The 22,891-nt window shown below is 33.8% G+C and overlaps 1 pseudogene; it reads right to left on the bottom strand.

The window, feature by feature from the left end:
- Positions 1-1,847: 1,847 nt before the first annotated feature.
- Positions 1,848-5,390, bottom strand: LOC128221462 (putative nuclease HARBI1; annotated as a pseudogene).
- Between the last annotated feature and the right edge of the window lie 17,501 nt (positions 5,391-22,891).

The following is a 22,891-nucleotide window of genomic DNA, read 5'->3' as shown; positions in this document are numbered from 1 at the left end:
CAAGATTACATCCAAAATCAACAAAAAACTGGTATAATCCATTAAATTCATTTAATGTATTTTTGTTGCTATTCATATTCTATGTTTAGTACAAAAAAGTAATGCACTTTATGGATAAAATTGCTGTCAAAATGTTTTTTCTTTATATAAACTTTTATTCTTCATATTGTGTGTCATATAATTAAAGTGACAATCTTATTCAAAATCAATACATTCACATGTAAAACATACACCACTTTTGACTGAAAAACCTTTAACTACTTACTAAATAAAGAATTTATGGAAAAAAAAAATACTGATAACATGAATTTAACCGCATATTTAATAGCTGAAAGCGCAAAAAATATTACTGATTGGTGATTTCTTAAAGATTTATTATGGTCTACTATAGTCTCATAAAGAAGAAATACCGTGATTTATGCTTATTTCTTTCAAATTAAACTCGGTACGCTTCATAAGAACCTTTGTTTTCGATTTTTTTTACATTCATAACACTAGTAAGAAAAAACATATGTCATGTGTTTGCAAATTTATCATTTTAATATTGCAACAGTTGATCATGTATCAAAAAATCTTTATACATGGAAATGCTATTGTTTATCCATTTTTTTTCAATTATGTTCCACAATGATAATCATTTACACTGCACTTATTCCAGGTGGTGGACCTAATGCTGGGACTATTGATCTCTTGACAGATGCTGTAATTTCTGTAGTTGGAAAAAAAACATGCGGCCTAATTGCAATATAAGCCAGGCTGGAATGCCAATGTACTCGGGATTTCTACAGCTGCCCTCCAACAAGTGAACTCATTAATCGTTGCATGTACAGCTGTAATAGTTACCTCCCACCCATATTGAGTGTAACAGATACTGCTTTTGTTACCATTAAACAGCTAAATACTGGGATTTCTTGCTACCTATTTCTAATGTAAAAGCAGGGTTGGTTTCCGTTGCGATCAGATATGAGAATTTTCACCATGTTGAATTCTAGCCTCTAATATTTTAAGCGAGTTACAGACACATTAACTTTAGAACCACTCTTCTTATCCATGTTTCCTTAGTGCACCAGATTAAGATTTTCATAGTATCATTCAAGTGTTTGTTATTGCTTATAAAAGTGTAAAGATTAAATAAATAAAGCTAATGACATGTAATAACTAATGGGGTTATCATTTTTGTTTGTTCACCTGCAGCACATGCTTATAGATGAAACATTAATAAGCATTAACACTGTACTTACAAAGAACTTTTATAAAAAGAGAACCGCAAAACGGAGCATTATACGCCCGAAGAAGATTCGGCTTGAGGTCTTTAATAAACATTTAGGTTATGCTAGTATATTGCTTACTAGGTGTGAAGTGTTTACAACAAAGGCTTAAACTTCCAATATTGAAACTTTAATGATACTTAAGTTAGCAGTGCTAATAAAAACCTTTGCTCAACAGTATTTTTTACAACATAGAATAATTGTAAAACAACATACATACTGGTAAGTAGTGCAATGAAGGATGTACTAATATGGAATCAGATTTATATAAAGTTATTTGAAAATTGCTTTAGTAGTAACCCAGGGAAAAGGTGCCAGTTCCAATGCAAGTCTTAGTACCAGTTAAGACTTGGTTACAATTTACAGGTATACAATTAGGTACAAATATATTTCAGTAAAACTTGCAGCTGTTATGTTCTTCATACATCAATATATTATAAGTCATTTTTTCTCAAGCTATTAATTTTTAATGTAATGAAATCTTTTTTTTTCTTTCAGTCCAGTTCAGATGGTGACCGACCTTAATGTGACCAGTGAGACATACAACATGTAAGTAACACATTCATGCCAAAATTGTTACTGCAAACTGTGTAAGTAATGTCTATTTATAAAATGAAGTTGTAAAGTTTTCATCAGCACATCATCCAATGATTTCAGGCCATGGCACAATCTAAAACAAAGGATAAAAGTTGTCACTGTTAATAAATGAACAGTATATGTCTGTACAAAGTAGAAGAAATTGCCACAATCAATTCTTGTACTGTATTTATCAGTACCAAGTTTACCTATAATATGGAATTGAATGAAACTTTATACAAAATGCTTATACTTATATGGCAAACCTGTTTCTGTGGTAACTTTGTTTGGGGTGTTCAAATCACCTTTATTGATAACTCAAGTTTCTTTTTTATATTTGTAATTAAAACTGACTTATTGTTTGCAGCAGTGACTCAGTGATCTGCACCTGTTCCTGCCATACTGTGATGCAAGCTTTGCGGGAAGAGAAGCTACGGCTCCAGATCAGGGTGCTCAAAAAACAGCTTGGCGAAGAATGATTATAGCCTCGGATTCATTTGTACTTTTAATGTTCAGGTATAAGATCATAACATATTTTACGGAGTGGCCACCAAAATCTCTATTTCACAAGTGGTGTAGCTCATCTGTGAAATATTGGCTTCTGGGTTTACAATGTGAAATATTTTGCTATCTTACACTGAAATCAACACTTCTTTTATTATATACATAAATATATGAGATAAAATAATTAAAATTTATTGGAAGTTTTTCAGGCAACCGGCCAAAATTTAGGCAAATGTAATGTCATTTCAGAATTGACATCATAAAAAGTGTGTACCAGCACTTTGCAGGTTCATTTTGTATATGCATTTCCTTTCAGTAGGAGCTTGCTAAAATTTAAAAAATTAAAGAATGGTATCAAAATGTTATTTCACCTATTGAAATATCCTTTTCAATTCATCAGTTAATCTCTATATATCATTATAAAGGATATAATAAAAAAAAACTTACATGTACTGCTTAAAAGTAGGTGTTGGCGAAGTAATCTCTGTACTGCATACCATGTTGAGGAGCAATGTTGTTGTCCATGTTGTTAGCATTGCCGCCGTCAACAATCACGTCTGCCATTGGTATGTTCCGCGCTTTACAGATATTGTGCAAAACAGCGCAGGTCAGAACAATTCTGTAATTTGGAGAAACAATGGAATGTTCTTATTCAGAAATTTAAGAACACTACTGTTCAATTTCAGAATAATTATGTTAACACCGCAAATAATTTGTTTTCTTTAATGTTTTTGAATTAATTAATTGATACACTTTAATAGTATAGAGTTTAGATTTTTTGGGATATAATTTTTACAGCCTGTGACATGCAATTTGGAAAAAAGGTTCACTTTGGGAAAAATAAACAGGTCTCATTGGCTTAAGTAATGGCAAATATACATGTTTTTACCTTTTTATGAATACATTATCCTGTGAAAGAGTAAGTCTTGTAGAGAGTTTGTATATTTTCAAGAAATTCATTGTTTTTTTATTTATCAAAGTAGCCTTCATTAATTAAATTGGAAAAAATATATGATTTTGGTGGGGGGGGGGGGGAGGGGGGGAGAATTGCTCGACGGTAAACAGCCTTTAGAAGGCAGTAAATTACATCCAAAAGAGCAAAAAAATAAATAATTTGAAACAAAGCTGTTTCATATTATGTATTGAATCTAATAAAATTCAATGTATTAAAAACATAATATGAAAAAATCAGCAGTATATTCAGATATTGTTTCAGAAAATGTCTGTTAATCCAGTATGTAAGTTAGCATTGAAATCAACAAACCGCACTGACCAAAAATAATAATAATACAATAAATGTGTTTTTTAAATGGATTGATTTTACAAATATTGTCAATTTAATTTTGTAAATTTGAAAGGGTTCTTTCAACAACATTAAACAAAAAAGGCTCTATACATTGTCTAAACACAGTATTAAGTGCTTTTTGGTTATTTCAATGTATTAGGATTTGATTAACAGAGTGTTAAATAGTAAATACATGTCAGTACTGGGTGTTTGTATGTAAAAATAAATCATTTTTAACTGAATTCTTTAATCATATTAAGAGGGTTAATGCACCCTGTGAAAGGTTGTTTTCATTTTCTAATTTAACATATGTTTACATATATATAACTGGAACAGTGAGCTCATGAGTTGTATGTTTGACATGTTATGCTGTAAATTTGCTGGACAGAACAAATGCAGGAATGAGTTGAATAAAACAGTATGTGTTCAGTAAATTTTCTGTGTCATGCTTATGTTTGTACCAACAATGCTCCTTTAATTAAGCTTACACAAATACTTGCTCGTTTTTTAACAAAAAACTTTCCTGAAAGTTTTGGCCTATGTATTTTGTCTAGGACACAATAGCTAAAATTTTCAGCTCAATGTCAACATAAAACGTTTGATATAAACCTCCAAATCAATAGGGTCACCTACCCATTATCAACATGTCAATCAAGTTCCTGTGCCAAACATGTTCATTGTTTCATTAGGAACTACTCTTCTGACAATGGCCACATGCCCATACATCAGTTTTGTTTTTGTTTGAAAAAGTGCATGAAACTTAAAAGTATATTGTTTTTATGCAATTTTTGTTTTGCATATTACTAATACCTGCAAGCTTTTTCTGGCTGCACCATAATTTCACCATGGAGAACACCGACTCGTCTTTTAAGTTGGCCTATGCTTCTCTCCACCTTGGCTCTAGTAATTTTATGGGATCTGAATTTTTTTTTTATATAAATATCATTACATATACATTGACGAGTGTAAATAAGATTATTATCTTACCACTGCCATATCAAAGCAAATGCACCGTGAGAACATGTATGCATCAGTGTATTCAAAGGAGTTCAGAAAGAAAATAATAAAGAGGGCATTGTTGTTTTTCGTTACTTTGACGAAGAAATAGGTTTAGTTATGTCTCGTGAAAGCTTCTAGTACGTGTTACAGATCACCTTATTACATGATTAATTTTTACAATTTTCTTTCAGTGTTGACAAATGTTTCAATAATTGTTCACTTCGTTTACTATATCAATGTCATGCAGAATAATTACATTTACCTGTTGTATGCTGTTTGGCTACCAGGCTGGGGATTGAGGTATGGGTAAGTAGCCACCTTCGCCCAGCATATCCGCCGTCCCCAAGAAGATGGTATTGACTATTAGGTACGTGACCTTCATCAAATAGGTTCCTAAGGCCACTCTGCTGAAGAATTCTGCTGTCATGTGCAGACCCTGGCCATCGGGCAACCACATTTGTTATTCTGTCAAAACCATCAAAAAAAAACACAACTTGTACGTTAATTGAATGAAAACCCTTCCTATTGACAAAAGACGGCTCATCCTCCGAAGGGGCCTGAATACGTATGTGGGTACCATCTATGACACCCACCACCTTTGGAAACTGTGCCAGTCCATAAAATTGTTGAACCTGTGCATCAAGCTCCCTCACTGTTAGTGGGAAACGCACAAACCTTCCCAAAACATCAGCAGATGACAGATGATTTGTCACTTCAGTCAATATTTTTGATACTGCTGGCTGTGAGACATTGTGCATGTCAGCATCGTTTAGCTAAATTCCCCCTGTTGCTAAGTACCTTAGAGTAATAAGGAGTTTGTCCATAGCCGACAAACTCTTATGTCTCATGTCTCATTGTAGCTGGCTCCAGTGCTGGTCCAAACACAGTTTCAAGGTAATTGAGGCCTGCCCTGTTGAAGCGATACCTATCAACAAGTTGCTGGTTGGTTATCTAGGATATTGCCCCTATCTGCCATTCTGGAAGGTTGGAACTAGCTGCTGAAAGTGTCTCGCCGAACTAGTCGCTAGACTTGTCAGCCAAAACCGGTCGCTGAAAGTGTCCAGCAGACTAGAACTAGCCGCTAGACTTGTCAGCCCCCACCAGTCGCTGAAAGCGTCTAGCCGCACTAGCCACTAGACTTGTCAGCCCAAACAGGTCGCTGAAAGTGTCCAGCAGGCTAGAACCAGCCGCTAGACTTGTCAGCTCAAATAAACTGCTGAAAGTGTATAGCCGCACTAGCCGCTAGACTTGTCAGCCCGAACCGGTCGCTGAAGGTGTCCAGCAGGCTAGAACCAGCCGCTAGACTTGTCAGCCCCCACCAGTCGCTGAAAGTGTCTAGCTGCACTAGCCGCTAGGCTTGTCAGTCCCCGCCAGTCGCTGAAAGTGTCTAGCTGCACTAGCCGCTAGACTTGTCAGCCCCCACCAGTCGCTGAAAGTGTCTAGCTGCACTAGCCGCTAGACTTGTCAGCCCCCACCAGTCGCTGAAAGTGTCCAACCACAACTACTGCAAGACTTGTCAGCCCCACCGATCACTGAAAGTGTCCAGCGGGCTAGAACTAGCCGCTAGACTTGTCAGCCCCCACCGGTCACTAAAAGTGTCTTGCAGAAAGAGATGCTGGACTTGTCAGCCCTATAAGCCTGTGAAAAAGCAGAAACATTATTAAAATAATACAAACCAAAATTTGCGATGTTAAATGCCAATACTACACACCTTTATCAAAGCTGCCTATTTACAATCACAAGGCAGGCAATACATAAAGATGCAAACATGTGGCTTAAAATTAAATCACACATCGTTACATAATCAATTAAATCCGAAACCGAGCCTCATCCGAATACGTATTTATACTAATCAACTAGTATTTATACGACTATTAAATATTTTGCCACTTGAAGCTTCACATTTCGTGCGATAAAAGAACGATGTAATGACAGCAAAAACAGTATTATCCTTTTGTTTTAAACAAGAAAGTGCACCACTCTTTTAAAGAATAATCGCGAGGGGATGTTTTCTTTCTTTACTTCCGCTGACGCAATTCGCGTTTCAAGTCATAATGGAAACCTTTAATACGGTATTATCGGTATCTAAATATGAATACATACCTTTGGTAAACCGCCGATTGCATTATTGTCTGCAAACGATAGTTTTCGACAAAAACAGGATCATCGTTCCTCGGTAATTTCCTCAACTTCTAAGAATTTTTTCTCAACTTCTAAGGAAGGTTCGGACCTTCCTTATAATTTAAGGAAGAAATCGCTCCATTTAAGGAATATTCTAAGATAAAAAGTTTCTGTAATATCACTTAAAATATTTCTTAAAAAATAAGATATTTTTAGTACATTTAAGGACTTTTTGTATGAATTAAGGATAAAGTTAAAGATAAGATGCTTCTGTAATACGGACCCAGGGCTCCATAATAATTGCGCACTTGTTATTGCACATTTACGGCTAGGCAATATAGGTCTCGATTGAAAATAGACTGATCGATTAACATAAAGAGTAAAGAAAGTTGTTCAATTTATAATTAATACGTTGAATGAAACAGCGAACTATAACCTTATTTTATGCAAAGAAGTTACTTGTCAATAATTACTTTCTCTAATGCATGAATATGTTCAAGGTTGTAGTCACTGTAATAACTTTTTTGTATGATATTTGGTCAAGTGACCCAGCAAGATGATCTGATATTGTAATCATCTGAAATTATATACACGTATATCTTTATTGCCCGCCCTATTGCATGTTTGATTCAAAGCGGGTTTTCCTCAAATATAAACTGCACATTACAATACACCTGTAAACTCGTATTAAGGTGATGAGGATATCAGAATGTTTTAGTAATTGTCGTCGATATAAAACTTGTAAAACAGTCCCTCACAAGCATATTTATTGTACAATCCGTATTTGTTGTGTTTGATCATTGTTATGTTCTAAAAAGTATGCGTAGGTATCAAAATCATCCAAACCTATTCCATTGCAACAAATAGTGTCATTTATGTAAATTTAAGATTGTTTAGACAAAAAGGATTATTTTTCACTGACATTTGACCAAGATGTTGTGTTTGGTTATTGATAACAAAGGCTCAACATTCTTGAAATGAAACCATCAAATCTCACTTAAATTAGACAATACGTAAGAGTTGATCACAAGTTAACATTGTCACCCTTTAGTAATATTAATGCGATATTTAACTTGCTAAGCACTATTTACAGTATTGCTAGTCTAAATTAATTGAGGTATTACAAATGCCAATACATATTCCAACATGTTAGGTAATTGGAATTTCAATACCGTAACTATACGTTAATCCGGGATCACAGTGTACATTACACATTGCAGTAGTTACGGAATATAGCACTAGACATATGACTATGTGGATATGCCATTTCAAGATTGATCTGAAGGACATATTTGATTATAAATGGAGACATTCACAACTTAATCACCGTTTAATGAAATGTCAAATTAGTTTGTCTGTGCTATATTCACAGGTGTTAAGACCGAACGGTTTGAATTGATTCAAGCTATTATTTTGTTAAGAATTAGTTATATCAATTGTCAAACATATTGAATAATACTATAACGTAGCTACTTGTATTAATGACGAAGATAAACAAAATGGCATGTCAATTAAGTTATATTCTTACTTAATAAATCAAATGGGAATAGCAAATATATTATATTTCTGCATATGTCATGCTGTTATTGTACCATTTACTGTGTTTGCGTTGTCGAGCCTCTGTCCATTGTTCTTTATCTGATTTAGGCTTATGGAGACGAATATGAAGTATGCGCTGAACAAAGAGTACTGTATCATATTAGTTTGACTTTAAAATCGTTGTTTAAAGCTATACTGATATAATAAAAATAATTAGATGAACGCAATAAGAATAAAGCTACCCAAATTAGGATAACATAAATAAAGAAATCAATGAAGCTTGAGTAAGATCTGCGAAAATCAATTATATTATTAAATACATGCTCATAGACCAATAATTAAGGAAGGGGTATAAAAAGAAAATGTATTAATATAAACATAGTAGACACAATATTGTTTTAAACCTTAAATTATTTAATGAAACTAAGGACATTAACACAAGTTGCATCAGTGCTTTTTTCAGTTTATGTTAAGAAAAAACGAATAAAAAACAGATTTTAAGAACCTTTAATGAAATGGTAAAAATGAGTACATTCATAAATGGTATACGCTTGTTATCTTATAGTTTAAATGCACACACACATATACGGCTATGGTGAACACTGGTTAAACTGTTTTGTATTACAGATTGTTAAGATAATTATATTGACTCTCCTTGTCTATCGATGTCACGATGTTGCGTAAATGTGTAGTCTTGCGATATCAGGGGAACAGAAGTACCCAGAGAATATTCAATTTTGAGCAAAAACCTAACTTACAGACGACCAGGCCTGAATACGAACCAGACATGCCTTTGTGAGAAGCGAGTATGCTTACTAAACATCTGGATGTACTAGGCGGCATATTTCAAATGAAGTTGGTATTGTTCAAACCCTGCCATGTGTGCGCTTGACGTTTGGTTACTGTGACGTGTTTGATTGCAAATGGTCAGTTCTTCAAAATCCATTTATGGTACTGCGTATCAGTAGCAAATTACTGTAAAGTGGGAACAAATCAGGCATAATGCCCATCACCATGAACTAATACAAGGATCCAGATGAGTGTTGACAAGGACCGTTCTACAGGCGGCTATTTGCATGACAAATGGAAAGGTTGTGACATTAGCTTGGAAAAGTCTTTTTAAGACGAAACTTTACAGTAGTTATGAAGCGAATTTATATTTGTTGTCTAAAACGTTGCATAATCTGCACAGTTTACTTCTGAACAAAAGCAATGCTGACATATATTTGGTAATTCTTGACATATATTGGATCAAACGAAGCATATGAATTTTCAACTCATTAACATTTACTTATTTGTTTTTTAATGGAGTCTCTCTCTCACAGTGAGGCGTAACATATAATTATCTAAAGAATCGAAATTACAAATCAAAAGTTTGACAAAATGTTCCTGCTGAATTCTGCTGATTTAGCCAGATGCTCAATTTAGCGCGAGCATCTACAATAGTAGCACGTGTAGATATTGACAGTCCTGCTGTCAATGTATAGTGTGTGTATCCGCGAAAAGGTCGACCTTTGATTTTATCTTAATCGACCTTTTAGCCGATTTCAAAGCCCACGACTTCAAAGACAAATTTATGTTATTAAATGGTAAATAATGTTCTAGCTTTCACTTTCTTACTATATTACTTAACGTTTAGCCTACTTTGTCAAACACACAAACTATGCTTCAATACCTGTGTTCATGAGCTATCAGGCAGTTAAAGCAAAAAGTACTCCATTATAATTTCAGTTAAATACTAGTAATAAAAAATGACGAAACTGATAAAAAATATATGGTGTCAAGTCATTCGATAGTTTTCGCTCTTCAAATTTATAAAGTGATAATATTCGTTATAAATAAATGTTTGACTATACAATTTATATGTGTGCTATAGGCAAATCTGCATCTTAGAATTAAAATATATGTTTCAACATAATAACAATTGCAAACTTACACCGCTTATATAGTTTGTTTTGAAATAAGCTTTTATTGGCAAATATGTCAAAGTTATCTGAAAACAATCTACAGTTGGGTTGTCAAACAGCAGTAGTGTTTAATAAATTCTCCAAACTTTAACATTAGGCGATGGCATGATTACAGCTGTACATAATTTGGAACACCTTGGTAGAGAACGTTTGGCAGAAATAAGAGTTTAATGACAAAAACACAAATATGTTCCTCTGGAAACCACTAGACCTTTTACATTTCTATTACTCATCTTCCATAATGAAATAGTGATTCTTAGAACGATGAGTTCAGAGTAGTTGGAATATTTTATACTTTTTTAAACTATTATTAGATATAATAGTGCACTGAATGATAATGATTGCCGATACCTTGTGCTCCGTCTGAGCATTTTATAATTTGAACACTCATCAACATACCAAAACGTTAATACGTTCTTGCAGTTTTGTTAAACTATTTCCTTAGTAGACGTATATACGTACAAGATATTATTAAATAAAATTCTTGCAAACACATATCCGGTTATCCTTCATAGGGAGGTTAATAATATAATAAAACAGTAATTTTAACACATAACCCATAGGCATTAACCGCATCTTCCGCTTATTTTGCATTTAAAGTCGGGTGGGGTGAGTTGGCGTGGAGGGCGTTTACGTTTATTGAACGACGCCTACTAGAAATGCATCAATCAGCGTCAGACCAAGTTAGAGTCTCAGTCTTATTATGTTATTGGCCCTTAAGCCAGTCATTTGTGTCACTGTCATACGGGACCCCCCATTCACGGACTACCCCTTTAATGACAGTGGTGTGTCTAACCACAAGTATAAGGATGCGCTACCTAATGGCCATGCTGCGGTATATGTTAAATACTAGTAAAGGGCACTGCTCTAAGAACTTTATCATAACAATTGTATAGGAAGGTATTTATGAATGATCCTCGCACATGAATAGATGCACATTGTTCACAAAGGTAAAATGAAAAGGACCCGATAAATTAAACATTTTAAACACATTAAATGGCTTTACATGGACGTTTGCGAACAATTGTCAAGATTACAGAATGGACCATATCTTGACTAACTGTAACCTGATCGCAGCTATGCAAACATAGTAACACAATTGATTTATAAACTAACCAAAATAAGAAGGTATTGGGTTCCCATGTTATGAATGGTGTACTGTCAGGTTCGCCTAGAGCACACGGTAATATTGATATATATATTCGAAAGTGTACGCTTAATATAATACATTTCAAATATAATTTTCATTATTTATTTTTTAAACAAAAGCCAATATTACTTGTCAATACTATGTTGTAAAACAAATTTTCCCACGACAAACAGGCAAACAAATATGCTAAAATAAGCAAAACATTTTTGAGAATCTAAGAACAATGACCAAACAAATTTTGCCCGGCATCGGATATATATATTCATTCATACGCACTGTTACAAGTTTATGTATGAATATCATTGTCATCTTCAATAGCTAAAAGCAGTTAGTGGTGTGCTCCTTATATAAGTATCGTTATCTAATATGTTAACTTCGATACGAATAAAATCTCCTTGATATCTAGGATATTATAAATCGTAATAAAAAAGGAAATAGTACAATAAATAATACTGACCTTAAACAAATAAACTAACTTCTTATCTAAACAGCAGAATCGATATACTAAAGGTTTGACTATTTGTCTTTTTTAATTACGTTGAGTCCCAGAGATACCATATATGCAATTGCGTATCTCTTACACTAGTAGAATTGTACGTCAATATGGGATCCTTGTGTATGTTCATATGGACATTACTCAGTCAACTTCAGAACTATATATCAAGCCATTCAAATCATATAAAACATCTGTCATTTACAACCCACTATAACAATAGGGACATCCCCAGTCAATTATCTGATGAACATCATTCAAAACCAATTGTCACATAAACAAGTCATACATCAGGGAGTGTAGTTACTACTTGCCTTCTGTTCTTAATCGTCTACAAACATTCGGCAAAAAAACTCAGAAAATATTTCAATCGAGGTGCATAGAGCAACAAGCTGAAAAGTAGTTTTGTAAAAACATGCGTTTAATCAAATTTATTATTTTCGATTACATCCAAAGTACGTTTTTAGCCGTTGTAACTATATAACGTAAAAGTCAATACTTCACTGTTTTCCTAATAAACATGTTCTTAATATGCATATTTTAGCGTGCCTATGTTTTGTTATAATCAGTGAATATATAATTATAATTTTAGTCACTTTATAAATTGATGACATGCATTGTTTGCAATCAAAATGTGACACAACATCCCTTTTAGTTCCGTGTTTTAACATATCATAATAGACAATTGTTTACCCAAACCATGACTCCCAACGAAATAATACGCGTAGCTAATTGCATACCCCAACCTGGATTTTCAACGGAAAAATACGCTTGAAATTCCCTAAAATAATGATAAGATGACAATAAGCATAACTACATAACAACTCTCCTTAATATCGTCACTTGATAATTTACCCTTTTTATATTATTTCAGAAAAACTTTCGTATATAACAGTAGGTCATGTTAAAACAAATGTATCTGCTTGGGACACGAACAATGCCGATATTGCTGCTACTGCTGCTGCTGATGATGATGATGGTGGTGGTGCAGGTGGTCGTGATGGATGTGGTGATGGTTGTGGTGGAGATGCTGCTGCTGATGATGATAACGACGACGACGATGATTATGATGATGATTATGATGATGATATGATGATGATGATGATGATGATGGTGGTGGTGGTGATGATGACGATGATGATGATGATGATGATGATGATGATGATGATGATGATGAAATTTATTAATGTGTCAAACTTTTCTTTGATCAGTGACACCAGACGAAAAGTCGTTTGTATTTTTTTTTTTTTTTATAAATTCACAGGATATAGGAGCGAAATACATGGATCACTTTCAGTCATAATCATTCATACACCCTTGCTAAAGATCTAGTTTTGAAACAATAACAAGTATGTGTTGCCAACAGATTAAGAGAAAAGAAAAATGAAGCTAATTCGTATTAATTATTACGATAGAAGAAACATTTTGAATAACACCTAAACACAGCTATCAACCTACCTTTAAAAGTCTGCTTTGGAATTAGACGTGAATAACGAGCAGTCAAGCCTCTGTTCATTGTTCGTTGTCTGATTGAATAGTATGGACATGTGCATGAAGAATGCGCCTAACAAAGAGTTTTGTTTCAAATGACTCTAAAATCGGATGTTTGTGATATTATGTTATGTTTATGAGAAGGAATTGAGCGACCCATTATGTTTTAGTGATGTACACTTATTTTTTGAATGTATATCCAAATGGCTTCTCTTAACGCTTTTAATTTTTTAATCCACATAATGATACAAATGCGACTTACAAACTTCAACAAAACTAATAGTATAATCTCAGTATAATCTAAATTTACAAGTCATTACGACATTTGCATACCACCTGACTTTCTGCAGACCTCAAACTATATGTTGCTTTTCATACTTATGATTTTTATTATATAACTAAGAAGATTTTGGTTGAGATCGTTTTACCGGTAATGCATCTGGGTACACTTATTTTATTGATATTTAACTCTATTATATCAAAATTACAAAAAAATACAGTATAGAGCATAAATATATTTTTGAGTTAATGGGGTGCGAACCCACGCCGGTAAAGGCGAGAAAAAAGGAGAAGACACAACGTCACCTGAAACACCATACCATGAATACTTTGATACATCTCGTCGCTGTTTTGACATATTGACCATTAATAAAATCACGTGATAATGTCAATCAACCAATTTTGCAACAACAAAGCTTGAAGTGTTGTCTTCAAAGACGATATTTGAGCAAATATAAACATTTGCTAAAGGATTCCTGCTTTTAGTATGATAATCTTATTTTAACAGTCCATATGATTTGCCACACTTTATTTCGGAATACACAAGAAGTGCATTTTACAAAAACATGAGCGAGTACCTAACTTCGATTTTTCTCTTAGCAACATTGATATTATCCTCCACCCACTTATCTGCCTCATTATCATATATGGAATTTGGAATTTCGTTGGTAATTCCCATTCATTTAATTGTAATAGAGCATCGTGGTGACCTCGGAAATTTATTTGACATTATATGAGACTCAATCATTGTTATATTCTGACTTCCATTTTTTTATCATTTAGTCGGTGTGAGGCTTTAAGAAAATCGCTAGACAAGATAAGACAATATGGGAGACTAAATGCTCTGGAAATATCATATGAAGTTCGGACTAATGTAGACTAGGTAAGATTTGCGAAACTCAATACAATTATTAATGCCCGTTGACCGTATACCATTAAGAGGGGTTAATGTAAAATTAATATAGCACAATTTAGCTTCTCAGCAATTTTGTAATGCAATGGAAACTTACAGCATTAAAGTTGTTTTGACAAGGTATGACAGATAAATCATAATAAGTAGTTGAAGGTAGTGGCAATAACTGGAGCCAGGCCATATAAATAGAAACACTTCGATAAGTTTATTTGAATTATAACACTAGGCTGCTTTTATCATTCCCTTACAAAGAAACAACACATGCATGCACAGTTGTTCACCTAAATTGAGCATCGATTTAAAACTATGCAGAATCTGCATACGTACATATCTATATAGGGCAGGATAAGGGAAATGTAACACTGCAGCTTTATAGGGACGCTCTCATCCATTGGCTTAACATGAAATTTATTCATCAGAATTCAAAAACTAACATTCGAAAACATAGAGGTATTTTTTTAAGAACTGCTCAACTTGGCAAAATATGACAAAAGCCTAAAACCTAACTTCACTGATCGGGAAACACATTTCCGATTTAGCGCAATCACCTTAGATTTTGGTACGTGGAAGTATTGTTTTTACTATAACGTGCGCATGGAGTTGATCTCCGGGATTCAAATTCAATGAATCAAAAAACAGTAGTATAACTAAATAATTAATATCATTTTCTGCCATGTTTCAAGTAACTGAGGTTTTTACTAGATGACTTTTGATGAAGTACGGATTACTTTTGCACTATATTTAGTCAGTCCAATTGTTTAATATGATAAATATACACACACACTATAATACAATAACGGTATTCATATGCTTTCTCACTTTATTTAGAATATTTGCTCAACTTATTATTACACTGTATACACGATGTCAAATTCGCCCACCCAGCCATTGCTACTAACCAAATTAATCATATATGTACAAAACTATTTAAGAACATTTATTAAATTTGTTACAGTATGTGACAATAAGGTTCTTCGAAAATACAAACAGTGATATTGAGGCTAATCGACCAAATACATCGGCCCTTCTGCACAGAAAATACCTGATAGGCGAGTTTTACAGAATACATTGAACGCTAAACGTCAATCTCGTGTACATGACTTGCTTATGTTGAAAGTCACTAGGTCGATATATTCAGTTAAAGCATGTTTGTGACGTCATCAACTGTTCTTAAAGTACTCTATACGGGTTGATGGACTGCGTTCCGTACTGTATTTCTACTAAATGTCTTATTTTTGAATAATGGACTATCCAATATATTGAGAATGGACTATCCAATATTTGGAGAATGGACTATGCAGTATTTGGAGAATGGACTATCAAATATTTTAAGAAATGGACAATTCAATATTTGAAGAATGGGCTGTCATATATTTAAAGAAATGACTATCTAATATTTGAAGAATGGACTATCCAATATTTGAAGAATGGACTATCCAATATTTGAAGAATGGACTATCCAATATTTGAAGAATGGACTGTCCAATATCTGAAGAATGGACTATCCAATATTTGAAGAATGGACTGTCCAATATCTGAAGAATGGACTATCAAATATTTGAAGAATGGACTATCCAATATTTGAAGAATGGACTATCCAATATTTGAGGATGGACTATCCAATATTTGAAGAATTGACTGTCCAATATCTGAAGAATGGACTGTCCAATATCTGAAGAATGGACTGTCAAATATTTGAAGAATGGACTATCCAATATTTAAAGAAATGACTATCAATATTTGAAGAATCGACTATCCAATATTTGAAAAATGCACTGTCAAATATTCAAAGAATGGACTGTCCAATATTTGAAGAATGGACTGTCTTATAATTGAAGAATGGACTATCCAAAATTTGAAGAATGGACTATCCAATATTTGAAGAATGGACAATCCAATATTTTAAGAAATGGATTATCCATTATTTGAAGAATGGACTGTCTAATATTTAAAGAAATGGAATATCGAAAACTTGAAAAATGGACTATCCAATATTTGAAAAGTGGCCTATCCAATAATTGAGGAATAGCCTGTCAAATATTTGAAGACTGGATAGTCATACCAGAAATAGTAATATGGTGTGATAAACATACTGTAGAATCAGAAGGTGTGTTGACAAACCTGTTTGCTTGAAAATGCACTTATTTGAAGAAACAATAACTATAAAACAATAATTTTAGGTTGAATAAGGTATAATAAAAATGTTGTGGTTTTATTTTTTTATAGATTTTCGAGTTTTATGTTCTAACAACTGAATGACAAAGGCATAAGTGACTTCGGTTAAAGCAGCCATTGTGGAAAGGTTTATGTTTTTTTTATTCCTTAAAAAGAAAAAAAAACAGACACAGTTCACGTATTAAGCGAGTAATGTACAAAGATAACACATTTTATACTTGTACATTTTATGTAGAAGTTTAATTTAAAAATGATTGTTTTAGTTTGAACCAAAGTAACGATTTACAACCTATATGTGTATAGGAGCACAATTTATTGATTTGACTAGGATATTAACATGATCAGTACTTTTTTCAAATGGTGTGACTGTCAAATAAGTTGAAAATAGCGCAATGATTTTTTTTTTGTTTTAACAGATTTTGAAGGCAAATGTGCCACTCAATAAAACAAGTAAACGGGTAGACACAATTGAATGTTTCCTTAAGTAAATGTTTCCATAAGTGATACTACGAATAGACACAAGTGAATGATTCCAGAAGGGAAACTAAGGGTAGACACAATTAAGTGTTTCCATTAGTGAAACTACTGATAGAAACAAGTGAATGTTTCCATTAGTAAAACTACGGATAGACACAAGCTAATGTTTCCAGTCGGAAAACTACTATTAGAAACAACTAAATGTTACCATTAGTAGAACTACTGGTAGAAACATTTGAATGTTACCATTAGTAATACCACGAGTAGACACAATTAAATGTTTCCATTAGTGAAACTACGGGTAGACACAATTTAATGTTTTCATTAGTAAAACTACAGGTAAACACAATTAAATGTTTCCATAAGTTAAACTACGGATAGAAACAAGAGAATATTTTCATTAGTAAAACTACGGGTAGAAACATTTAAATGTTTCCATTCATAAATTATGGGTAGACGCAATTGAATATTTCCATTAGTAAAACAACGGGTAGACACAATTGAATGTTTCCATTAGTGAAACTTCTTGTAGGAACAATTGAATGTTTCCATAAGAAAAACTACGGGTAGACACAATTGAATGTTTCCATCAGTGAAACTGCTGGTAGACAAAAGTGAATGTTTCCATTAGTGAAACTATTTGTAGACAAAAGTGAATGTTTCAATTAGTGAAACTACTGGTAGAAACAATTAAATGTTTCCATTCGTGAAACTACTGTTGGAAAAAAAGTGAATGTTTCCATTCGTGAAACTACTGGTGTAAACAATTTAAAGTTTCCATTATTAAAACTACTGGTAGACAAAAGTGAATGTTTCCTTTAGTAAAACTACGGGTAGACACAATTTCATGTTTCCATGAGTGAAACTACGGGTGTAAACAATTTAATGTTCCCATTAGTTAAACTACGGGTAGACAAATGTGAATGTTTCCATTAGAAAAAATCCGAACTACGGGAAAAAAAAGTGAATGTTTCCATTAGTAAAACTACGGGTAAACACAAGTGTATGGTTCCATTAGTAACACTACGGGTAGACACAATTTAATGGTTCCATTAGTGAAACTATTGGTAGAAACAATTAAATGTTTCCATAGGTAAAACTGAGGGTAGACAAAAGTGAATGTATCCATTAGTAAAACTTCGGGTAGAAACACTTGAATGTTTCCTTTAGTAAAACTACAGTAAACAAAAGTGAATGTTTCCAATAGTAATACTACGGGTAGACACAATTGTATGTTTCTATTAGTTAAATTACTGGTAAAACACTTGAATGTTTCCTATAGTAAAACTACAGGTGGACACAATTATATGTTTCCATTAGTGAAACTACTGGTAAAACACTTGAATGTTGCCATTAGTAAAACTACTGGTTGAAACAATTGAATGATTCCGTTAGTGAAACTTCTGGTAGAAACACTTGAATGTTGCCATTAGTGAAACTACTGGTTGAAACAATTGAATGATTCCATAAGTGAAACTAGTGGTAGAAACAATTGAATGTTTCCGTAAGTGAAACTACTGGTAGAAACATTTGAATGATTCCATAAGTTAAATTAATGGTAGAAACAATTGAATGTTTCCATTAGTAAAACGTAGGGTAAATACAATTGAATATTTTCATTATGAAACCACGGGTCAATACATTTGCATGTTTCCGTTATTAAAACTACGGGTAGACACAATTGAATGTTACCATTAGTGAAACTGCGGGAAGACACAATTGAATGTTTCCATTAGTGAAACTACGGGTAGACACAACTAAATGTTTCCATTAGTAAAATCACGGGTAGACACAATTGAATGTTTCCATTAGTATAACTACTGGTAGACACAATTGAATGTTTCCATATGTGAAATTACCGGTAGACACAATTATACACACTTATACAGGTATGTGTAGGTGTGGACCTTGTTTTGATGCTTTACATTTTACACGTATGTGATCATTGTTTATGTTAAGCATGACACGTACGATAGAACGGAGAAAGTGATTGGTACAACTGGTAGCGATCCTACATATACTAGTTCTAAACGACTTAACTCTACAGGTATGCGTCGTGTTATCTTCAAAGATATATAAGTGATTGAGAGTAATAGCTTCATTAATAAGATATATTATCTTGATTAGCCACAACAATAAATGGACAGGTGTATACTTTAAGCTGGTTCTCCTATTAATGATACTATCTGCCATGAAATACATTCAATAGTGTATAACAAACTAAAATATTTCGCTATTTGTAAATCTGCATGAATGGATAGGAGAAGAAGGAAGAAAAATGTGGGCAGGGGCGGTTCAAGGATTTTAAGTTAGAGTAGCGCACTTTGGACCTGCCTCTTTCCCCAAGGAACCGGAATAAATCGGCTATATGGGTGTCTGTTAACCTCCTTCAAATCTATTTTGGCTAATATCAACATTAACTAGCACAGGTTTTATATCTTAATAATATTCGCTGCAAGTTATGTATAATTGTTTATCATTTATTTGGGAAAAATCATAGAGGCTATGGGGATATTGGATTTCTTCCTTCAAATTTGATCAAATCCCTGTTTAGCAAAGAAATATGTCTAAGCATGGTACTAACAAGTGTCGCCTAGCGTATATATTAAAACACAATGATGTAAAAAAAAGAATGCATACTCTAGAATATTTAGTCAAAAGTGCCAACAAGAGTAGTATTAAAAGCTTACACAACTACAATGCTAACACGAGTGATCAAATCTAGCACAGTACTAAACGTTAACTTTTGCAATGGCGGATATCTGTTGTTTGTAACTCTTATTTTCGAATTTTAAGCTAGGTTTCATTAAATAAAGGCAAAATTAAAAAGACAAACAAACTCATGAATATATTCTTTATTTAAATACGGGTGAATTTACGCTGGAGGATGGGCTTGCCTTGCGCAAGTTTCAATTGTCCAGATATTTTATGTCAAAAATAAACAACACAAGTACCACCTATTCAGACTACAAAAGGCCAACATGTTTCCACAATGCTCCTGTATAAATCTGACGAGAACAGTCGCATACCTTTATCTTAATTGAAAAGCTGTTGATATAGGCTGTGATTTAATAATTACGTCGTATTTTTCGTGCGTGCATTAAGTATGACCGTTTAGGCGCGATTTTGCGATTCCATAAAGCGCATTACATAACTCTCAATATCGTTTAAATTATTTGAAATATTTTACAAAACTCTAGTTTAGTATGCAAAATTATAATGAAGTGTTTTTGAAATGATCTAAACAGTAGTACATTTCTGCATTAAGACATCAGTTTTCTACGTTATCTATGTTTGTACTTTCATAAAAAAAAACACACACAAAAACTACTTACTTACCCCATCATGCATCTGTCCGCTTAACATTTACACTTATTCCAACATGCTACACATTTACTCACCGTTTGTCTAGCGTACCAGCCGGCTTCTGCACATCTATGACGAATTCAACCGGGCATGTTGAATATATAGGCGGTGGATTGCATTGCTTGTTTAACAACCATCTCGTTTCGTAAGAGGATTTACCTGTTTACATCATCTTAAGAAACTGGATAATTTTCCTTGTCCGCTGTTTAGAATTTGACTTGTTTGATCTTTTCTTAAGGATAGATTTTTAGATTAGCCGTTTTCATATAAGTAAAGAATAACATAACTAGTGGCATGGCGGTGTTAAAGGCCTTAAGCGTCATTCTATTATTTCAGATATGTGTACTCCCTTGTAGTATTTCAAACAAATATGCAGATGACGTGTAAGATTAACACCGCAATTCATTTGTATGAAAAAACACAGGAAGATTATAAGATGTTTTCAAGTTTTATTTAAACTCACGCTCAAAAGACTTAACTGTCCTTGCATTTAGTAAATAACTGAATGATGATATTACTTAAGAATATTCAATATAATAAATGTATACCTAAACGCAACCACATAAAGTCAACAAAGTTCATATAATAATAAATCAGATTAAACAGTTGAGAAGAAAAAGTAACAACATTTGAAATAGTCAAAGAAATTTGAACTTTAGTGAGATCGCACAAAACAATAAAAGATGCAATCACTTGCATTGTATACTAACCAACTTATAGTACAGTGGAATAAGGTGGTGCCCGGCCTTCCTGATCATATAGACCAGTCACTTGTCTTGTATATTTTCTCAATTATAGTACAGTGGCTTAAGGTGGTGCCCGGCCGCCCTGATCATATAGACCAGTCACTTGTCTTGTATAATCTCTTAATTATGGTACAGTGGATTAAGGTGGTGCCCGGCCTTTCTGATCATATAGACTAGTCACTTGTCTTGTATAATCTCTCAATTATAGTACAGTGGCTTAAGGTGGCACCGGCAGCCCTGATCATATAGACCAGTCACTTGTCTTATTTTGTCTCTCAATTATAGGACATTGGGTTTAGGTGGTGCCCGGCCGCCTTGATCATCACTTGTCTTGTATAATCTCTCACTTTTAGTACAGTGTATTAAGGTGATGCCCGGCCGCCCTGATCATAAAGACCAGTCATTTGTCTTGTATAATCTCTCACTTTTAGTACAGTGGCTTAAGGTGGACCCGGCTGCCCTGATCAAATCGACCAGTAACCTGTCTTGTATAATCTCTCAATTATAGTACAGTGGCTAAAGGTGGACCCGACCTTCCTGATCATATAGACCAGTCACTTGTCTTGTATAATCTCTCAATTATAGTACAGTGGCTTAAGGTGGTGCCCGGCCTTCCTGATCATATAAAATAGTCACTTGTCTTGTATAATCTCTCAATTATAGTACAGTGGCTTAAGGTGGACCCGGCCTTCCTGATCATATAAACCAGTCACGTGTCTTGTATAATCTCTCATTTTTAGTACAGTGCATTAAGGCGGTGCCTGGCCGCTCTGATTATATAGATTCAATCAATTGTCTTGTATGATCTGTCACTTTAATTACAGTTTATTTAGGTGGCACCCGACCACTCTGATTATATAGACCATTCACTTGTTTTCAATAATTACTCACTTATAGTACAGAGTTTTTAGATGGGGCCAGTCGCCCTGATCATATTGACGAATCACTTGTCTTGAATAATCTCTCACTTATATTTCAGTGTTTTAGGTGGCGCCCGGCCTTACTGATCATATAGACCATTCACTTGTTTTGTATAATCACTCAAGAATAGTACCGTGGATGTAGGTGGTATTCGGCCTCCCTGATCATATAGACAATTCACTTGTCTTGAATAATCTTTTACTTATATTTTAGTGTTTAGGTGGCGCTCGGCCGCACTGATCATATAGTCCAATCACTTGTCTTGAATAATCTCTCACTTATATTTAAGTGTTTTAGGTGGGACCAGTCGTCCTGATCATATAGATCAATCACTTGTCTTGAATAATATCTAACTAATATTTAAGTGTTTTAGGTGGGACCAGTCGTCCTGATCATATAGACCAATCAATTGTCTTGAATAATATCTCACTTATATTTAAGTGTTTTTAGGTGGGGCCAGTCGCCCTGATCATACAGTCCAATCACTTGTCTTGAATAATATCTCACTTATATTTAAGTGTTTTTAGGTGGGGCCAGTCGCCCTGATCATACAGTCCAATCACTTGTCTTGAATAATATCTAACTAATATTTAAGTGTTTTTAGGTGGGGCCAGTCGCCCT

The sequence above is a fragment of the Mya arenaria genome, chromosome 16, assembly GCF_026914265.1.
Source record: "Mya arenaria isolate MELC-2E11 chromosome 16, ASM2691426v1".
In the NCBI taxonomy this organism is placed as follows: Eukaryota; Metazoa; Mollusca; class Bivalvia; order Myida; family Myidae; genus Mya; species Mya arenaria.
The sequence above is the reverse complement of the archived record's forward strand: the minus strand, read 5'-3'. Positions and strand labels throughout refer to the sequence as shown.